The sequence below is a fragment of the Aptenodytes forsteri genome, unplaced genomic scaffold (assembly GCF_000699145.1).
Source record: "Aptenodytes forsteri isolate BGI_AS27 unplaced genomic scaffold, ASM69914v1 Scaffold255, whole genome shotgun sequence".
Lineage (NCBI taxonomy): Eukaryota > Metazoa > Chordata > Aves > Sphenisciformes > Spheniscidae > Aptenodytes > Aptenodytes forsteri.
The window spans coordinates 11,234,352-11,242,599 of NW_008794888.1; the positions used below are offsets into that span (position 1 = coordinate 11,234,352).

An 8,248-nucleotide genomic window follows, 5' to 3' on the forward strand; every position below is an offset into this window, starting at 1 on the left:
GCAGGGTAAGAAACGGTGATGGCAAGCTTGACTTTAATTCAGTGCTGCAAGAATGTGTTTAACTCCAGGAAAATTCATTCCCGTGCCTACTTGTTTCATTCCTACATATTTTTCCCACTGGAATACCCAACCCTTTCAGAAAAAGAGGATGTGTCCTTCTGCATTTCCCAACATTTCCATTTCCAAAACACTCTTCTTCCCAAGCAGCTCCTAAGATGGGAATTCCGGTGCCAGAAAGGGTATTTGGGATGCTCTAATAAAACCTTCTTCTCTTAATAGTTATGAATTTATTAGTCCCTGAGAAACACCAAAAATAACAGGAGCCTAGGTCTGGTTCTTCTGTCATTCCTAACTGCACAAATCCATTATCTCAGAGAAAATATCGCTAATGTATGCAGATGTAAGTGCAAAAGAATTTATTATTCTCTGTGCCTGATATTACTCTCACACTAATAGAGACAATCCAGCGCGCTCCTTCCCCACATACCGTCACCACCATCCTCTCCTTAGGGCTTTTACTGAAAAGTTTTTAACTCAAAACTGTATTCAGAAATGTTTCTTGGATATTGTCACACAGAGGCAGTGCAGAAACTGGAAAACTGCTTTTGGCCACTTAAGAACACAAACTCGACAATCACTTATCCATGAAAATCTCTTCTTTCTGCTCGGAGAGGCTTACGGCTTGATGGGCAACACAACTTGCAACTATTCATTTTTTTTAATTCATTTTACACTATTCATATTTTTCACCTAACCAGGACACACTGCTTTATAGCTGGACCCAAGATTAAAAAGCAGTATTATAAAAACTAAATGCTCGATCTGAAAGATACCCTGTAAGGACATCAATTTAAGGCCTTTGGAAATCAGCTGTGGGCACAGAGATTTGAGGATGTGACTTCTGCCACGGGCTGCTTAGATCAAACTGCTGGGTGGGATCAGCAAACAATTGACAATGCACTCCCTTCTGCTTCTGCTTAGTGGTCTAAGAATAAAAGATCACCATCACCACAGACTGCTGTGTGAATTCATCTTTGAAATAGTACACTCTTCGTGCCCAAAATTAAGTCAACATTGTCTCCTTTTTGTCTTGGGTTCACAGGCTGAAACCCTCAGGACCCATTCTCAAGCTCAAGGATTAATGGATAATTTAAACTGGGGATGCTAATACAAGGGTTTAAGAAGTCATCAGCAAGATGGAGTGCTGCCCAACATCAAAAAGAGAGCAAAAATGGGAGATACTATTAAAAACATCTAGGTATGTCCCTCCTCCTGCAATGACTCCGATGCTCTGCAACAGGCGCACAGGGAGGGGAACTCCCCAGCCCAAAAGCATCCGACAGCACAGCCCCCGGGAAGCTGCAGGGAGACGGACCCCCATGCCCTGCTGCAGACCGGAGTGGTGGGCATCCGTGCCTCCGGCTGGGCAAAACTGACAGGGATTGGGAAAAGGAAATTTGCTGAGCACCAGGCACTGTGCATGAAGGAGGGTCTGCGGGAGGCGAGATGTCGAAGCTGAGCCAGCCCTTTCTGCCAGGAATTGCCTCAAGAAACAGGAGTAATAACAACTCCCTTTTTTTTATGGGAGCAAAGCTGTTTCATCAGCAACATTCAGTTGCAGAAGCCATGCATCTAGCCACGCATCCAGTGACAACTACCCTCAGGTATCTGCTTTTAAGGCTTTGAAGCAAAATCTCTTTACCTTTGAGGGTCTGACTGATGACAGCAGTCATACTCCTTAGGAAGAGTTAATTAAGAGACATGAGGACTATCCAAGCCATACAATTAAAACCAAAAATCCTGCAGCAACTGGTAGGCTCTCGGAGAGCACTGGTAGCGTGAGCACCAGCTCAAACTCCTGTTTTTCTTGGGCAAAACATCGTATTTCATTTTTCTGTACGCTCATGAGAGCTGTCACAAAACTGTAAGCCTTAGAAACCCACACCAATTGCTTGCAATGAATCGAGCTTTTATATTTGCTTCTTAACTTTGCAATAAAAAGAGGGTTTTTTTCGCCTTCAGAAATATCGGCTGCCAAATTTTTGCAAGAATTCTGAACCCACATTAAAGCCTCCCCCCACCATGCAAAAACTTTTGATAACAAGCATACTCGCATGGCTCAGCCTAGCCCTTCCCTTCTAATTTTTAATTAAAAGGAAAAGATTGAAGAAAAGTGATGGCCCAGGGGAATGAAACAGGGATCTGGCCACAGTCCAAGGCCTGAGTCACAAGTTCAACTCTCCATCTTCGGCCTTGATCCCACGTCTCTTTTGCATACCAACAGAAAACAGATATGCGGTTTTGTTTCCAATTTATAGAAGGAGCTGTCTCAGTTTAGAGTCAAGCACTGTCAGCTTGGTGGAGGATCCAAAGTTATTTTAACTCCTCCCACCCAGTGATTACATCTTTACACATGCAAAGGTTAAGACTAGTACTAACAACAGTTTTGGGTGGGATTTGATTGACCTTGCATAACAGCAGTCTCCTCTCATAGAGAACATACACCTCAGCCCCAAACCTATTCGTGATGCACCACTGAAGTTCACGGGCTCTGGAAGGGGCCAGCAGCCACCTTCTTTAGCAGGCTACAAGGTCATGGGCTATAACATGCTCTCGGCATGTCCCGGCCACCCTTTCTCACCCCCAACAAGCATACCCCAGCATATGGCTCAGAGCCACTGGGGACTCACCAGGACGAAGATTCAAGGCGACCTTCTGAGGCGTGATCTGCGTGACATCCAGGTGGGTCTGTCCGGAGCCCTTGCTGCTCAGAGGGACGTTCTTCACCACACTGATGCTGCTGCTGGGGTTTTCGATGGCTCCGGCACAACCATTTGCAATCAGGTTCTGCAGGAAGTCGCACCGTGATGTGATGGACTTTGTGCTGCCGAACTCCTGGGGGGTGAAGAACGGACAAAAGGGAAGGGGAGGGAGAGACATCAATCCCACAGCAGGAGCTTTTTTTGACATGCTGCTATCTGTAGCAAACAGGAGATGACAAGGAGAAACTGGTGTCATTTGTGGTGGCTGTACTCAAAAGCAGCCCACACTGAGCCTTAAGCCTGTCAAAGGGATCTACCAAAAAAGAAATCTCTGCGAGGGTTTGAAAATTGAATTTGCTCGCAGACCACCGCAGCAGAAAGCTAAGCCTGGGTTTTCACCCCAGCCACAGCAGCAGCACTTGCTCCTAGCCCTGTGAAAGCAAGGCAAAGTGTTCGGTGTGCTGCCTGGACAGCCAATTCCCATCTCTTCAAGGGGAAAAGGCGAGAAGCCGTTACTTTTTGCACGCGCATCGCCTTGAAGGAGCTTTGCAAAAGAGAGAAGAGAGGACAAGGAGATGGCATCACGGGAAGCAGGACAAACCCACCAACCCAGAAAGCCAAGCCAAGATGTGAAGCTGGAGACTGAGGCTGGGTGGCTCCAGGGACCTGCGCCCTCCTCCCTGGGCGAGACGCCGCACGTCCCCACACACGCACCGTGTGTCCCCCTTCCCTCACGCCTCTGCACTGCAGGCGTTGGCATGACGCCATCACATGGGGAAAAAAAAGTGACCACAGCAAGCAGTCGCTGAGGCGGAGCACAGCCGGAGCGGTTTGACGTGGGCAGGCTGTCCTGGGCGGCTTTGCTGGAGGATAAGGGAGGTGGGAGAGCCAGCATGGGAGGTGGTCAAAAGGCAGCCCATGCCCGTTGCAGGCAGCGAGGCACAGGCAGCCGCTCGCTCCCGGAGGACGGGCTGCCATGGCGGGGAGTCTCCCAGCGCCCAGAGCTCCAGCCCTCGCTGTGAGCCCCACGCGTGGTGCACAATGCAGCCTTGTGCAGGGCGGCGCTCGGGAACAACCGGCCACACAATGCAGCCGTTTGCAAAGAGCCCATTTGTTAGAATGCCTTTTTTTTAATTTTTTTTTTTCCAAAAGGGCCAAAGGGAGCGAGTCGCATGCCCAAAATATTGAATTTTCAACAGCCGATTCCTACTTATTTCTGCACTGTAACAATAGAGACAACCGTCTTCTGCTCCGGGGCTGAGGGACTAAAGTGACATGAAATAATGCAGAGAAGATGCTCGCAGCCACACCAGCCCCTCCTTCAGCTGCACAGCCAAAAACTGGAGCAGGGCTGGATAAACCCCACTTTTTGCTGATGCTCCAGCATTGCAGAGGATGGGGGAGACATTGAGGAGGGAGAGGTCGTCCGACAGATCTCGCCTTTGCACCCCGCAGGGTGCTCCAGGGGTCCCCCGAAGACAGCCTCGGCCGCAGGGCTTGGGGACGCAGACAGAGGCTCTCTGCTGCATTTTCTCACTACGAGGTCCCAACGCTATTTGAAAAATGCAAGATTTGCATTCCAGCATCCAGCACCGGGGTCCAGCCAAGGAGACGGCACATTGGATGGATGCGAACACGAATTTCTTGGAACGCGTCGTGTAAACAGATGAACTTCCAGAAAGGAGGACTGGGACTATTTAAATCATCTCCAGCATGACAAAATAAAAATCAGAATCCCTCACAAAACCAAAAACAACGCCCAGCCTTTCAGAGCAGCACGTTTAGGGCAGCCTTGGAGAAAAGTTTATCTTAGATGTGGTTTGACCTAAAGCCAGTGAAAAGCCGGCGGGGTCCAGGCACTCTCCTGGGCTGGTCCGCCCAGCAGCAGGGCACCCATGGGGAGACGCTCTCCTGCTCTCTCAGTGCCTGGACCACAGCTCCAGGTGAGCACCTCTGCCAGCTCATTTCTGCTGGCCACCTATTAAAGGACACTCTAGTTGTGCAAAAAACAACACAAACAGCACCACGAGTGCAGCTGGGAACCTTTAGTTATTCCCGAGGAATTAACACTGGAGAGAAGTATCCAAATAGGATGATATTTAGGGCTGCTCATGCAACTGCAGTCTTTATCAGGCGTTTCCAGTCCTCCCTGGGGTCTGCTCCAAAGCCTCTTGATGTGAACGGAAAGACTCGACTTCAAAGGGCTTTGAATTAGGGCTAATTTTCTGGCTGAGGCAGCAGAACAAGAGCCAGGACGGGGGGGGGCAGTCTGGGGAGAGGAGGATGGCGGCTTCCTCCCCCAGCTGCTACTCTTTAGCAGTCTAGCTCGTAACACCACGAGAGAAGGCTCTGGGTATGGTACTGTTTATACCGATGTTCATCAACCCAGCAAGGGGTGTACACGAAAGCAGCATCCGCACAGCGAGGACGAGACAGTGCTGGCACGTGGGGTGAGGAGCACACCCGTGTGGGACCTACCGGGACCTTTTTTGGGGCAGGGCACCTGTGCATGTGCAAGCCTGTCCGTTTGCATGGCGGCAAGAAACGGTTACTGCTGCAATGTGTTTTTCTGCAGCCTCCAGGACAAAATTTCTCCAGAGGAAGGCCGGGAGGTCAGGGGAAAGCCCCTACACAACTCCTTCTGATGGGTGCTGCACAAAGCTGTCAGGTGAGCAGCACCTCTGCACAGTCCCCCTTGTTTGACCCAGCTATTTTCTCTTAAACTTTCTTCTAAAATGGGCCCAGAGGACTTGCCACAGGACAAGCTGCAGCTCAGATCAAATCCAGGCCCTTTCTTGTTCAGTGAAATGCTGCATTACCCAGGGTGAAAGAAAATAAACCCCTCAGGGGCGCAAACACCCTGGGGGAGGGCGTGCAGCGCCGCGCCCAGGGGCTGCAGGACCTGCTTCTGCTTTGGTTTCTAACCCAGGCAGGGTGACACGGAGCAGGGGAGTGACAGTGGCCTTGGGAAAGCCCCAGCAATGGCTGCAGCACCCTGCAAACAAACACCCCTCACGTGCACCCGCAGGCCAAAACCCAAAGCCAAAACTGTGGCTACCAGGTACCATCCAACTCAAGCACAAAGTTTTCTGTGATAGAGAAAAATCAAGGCTGCCGGAGGTCAAATGAAAAGAAAAAAGGATGAGAAGATTTGAGGACTAAAGGATATCACGCAGGTCCAAATAATTCACGAGCAACCACGCCAAAAAGCAGCCCCACAGTGGCTCAGACGTGGCATGCCGGTTCAAACCCCAATTTCCCCGGAGCAGAGGACACCTCGCAGTTAGTTAAGCAATTCGGTGCGCCCAAATACCTGCCGACTATCTGCCTGCAGGCCTGCTTCGGAGAGAAATGCAGCACCTACCCCACAGCAAGCAGGAACCACCCCACAGAAAAGCATCGGTTCGGGAAGATCCCACCTAGTCCTTGTTAGTAACGCTGGCTGCTCGCAGCCCGGTGGGCCCTTTGCGGTCTGGCCTCTGCACTAACAAGCTCACAAAAGCAAATGGACGCAAACAGCCAGAAGTGAATGGAGGCAACAGTGTGACAATTACATGCTCATCAGTTTGACAGTTTTAAGACAAATTGCTTGGTTCATGCCATAAAAATGGAGAATAGCACTGACTGTATCTAACTGACTATATCTAACTCCTGACTAGACACATCCCTACCATTTTTTGCTTTAATCAGTCCAGTTCTGCATTAATTCAGTCTGAAATATGCCTGCTTTCTCCATTTAAAAAAATCGAGACGTTCCCTCTAGGAACATCCTTGATTTTCCTTCCTCATTCTCCAGGCACACATTCCTGAGATGGGAGAGGATGAGGTACAAGCAACCTCGTGGAAAACAGAGGGTGCCATTGGGAAAATTTCAGTTCAATTAGTCAAAAAGGAAATGTCAGTTTAATTAATGTAATTAATGTGTATCTCTGTTTGGCACGTACACATATAAATGCATCTACATAGGTAATGCATGGATGAACACACAGCATACACACACCTAACAAACAAGAGGAGCCTCTGCATGTTGGTACACTGCTCCCCAAAGCAGCAAACAGAAGATAACAGCAACGTAATGACATAATTTCCCCCCCCATACCGGTACTCCTGAATGGTCTTTTGGAGAACATCCCCCCTGCAATCATTCCAGGTTGATTTATCATGAACACAAACCCCACCTGTCTATCACACCCCACCTGGCAGCTCGGAGGACAGTGCTAGAGCCACTTCCAGAGCTCCCTGCCCTCCTCAGCAAGCCCAACAAGCCCCGTTGAGCCTGGGCAACCTGAAGCCACTGAAAAAAAAAAAAAAAAAAAAAAAAAAAAAAAAAAAACAAGCATCCTCCTCTCCCACCCACGAAAACCAGGCTGCCGCAGAGATCACAACAACCCCACAGGCCAGTGTGCAGTTTCCAGCCAGAGTCGTTTACCAGCAGAGTGTCAGCAATTTCTAGTCATTGCCAGCTTCTTCTGGAGCTTGCAGGAGAAGTTGAGGAATCTCCTCAGATTCCAGCACGGATGGAAAGGCTGCAGCAGTCTCCCTCACCCAAGAGTCACATATTTCCCCCAGACAGCCCTGTTTCAAGGCACGCTCAGGCGACGGTTAAGGCCGCACATACATACCTCCTCTTTTAAGTGCCATTAAAACAGATCACCCCATTTAAGTCCTGCCTTTCAAGGTATTCTTCCATGAGCCAACAGAATTGATGTCTGCTTCCAAATTTCCAACAGCCCAAAGACTTGTGGTTAGCTCAGGAGCCCCTGGGGGCTCCGGGGCTGCCGGATACCAGAAGCTGCTATCATCAACGTATCCATCATCACCCTCTCCGATGGCAGCAGAGATGCTGAACACAAGCAGAAGTGAACAGAGGCCAATTCAAGCCAAGGAGATGCGATGCACCCTGTACTAACAGGTTAGGAGGCGGCAGTTATAAATTTATAGCATGTTGACTACTCTACTGTAAGCATCTATCTATATGCATGCTCCTATCCTCACAATTCAAGACAATGTAAATACAAGGAACCTTATCCCACTTGGAAAGCCATCGGGATAGGTCTCCTTGTATCCGCAGAATTGCTTTCGTGCGCTCCTAACCCCTATTTGCAGTCCATGAGCACTCAAGACTTTCTGCTCCTCTGCAGTCACGTGGAGCCTGGATCCAGGAGTGCAGAGGGTGATGGAGGAGGATGCAACACTGCAGGTGGTTGCATGAACCATGGTCATCTCTGGGAAACAGCATGGCTTTCCCGCTCATACTGCTCCTCTCCCACAGCCGGAGTGTCCCTCACAGCATTGGCACTGCCGGGCACTCAGGGGGACAAATAACAAACAGGTATGATGGCACCGACAAGTGATGTTATTCCCCAAAGGAAGGAATATTACATATAAGAAGGTATATATACACAGGAAGGTATAATAATATATATATTTTGTGTATACATATATTCTATATATTATATACATCTCCACTTCCTGTACATATAATA

General features: G+C 49.2%; 1 protein-coding gene across 1 annotated transcript in view; it reads right to left on the reverse strand.

Moving 5' to 3' along the window:
• ITGB5 (integrin subunit beta 5) overlaps nt 1-8,248 on the reverse strand; it is a 68,823-nt gene that overhangs the window by 49,033 nt on the left and 11,542 nt on the right. Inside the window, exon 2 of the mRNA XM_009274993.1 lies at nt 2,691-2,895. The gene's annotated coding sequence lies outside the window, so the exon portion shown is untranslated. The remainder of the gene's footprint in view (nt 1-2,690; nt 2,896-8,248) is intronic.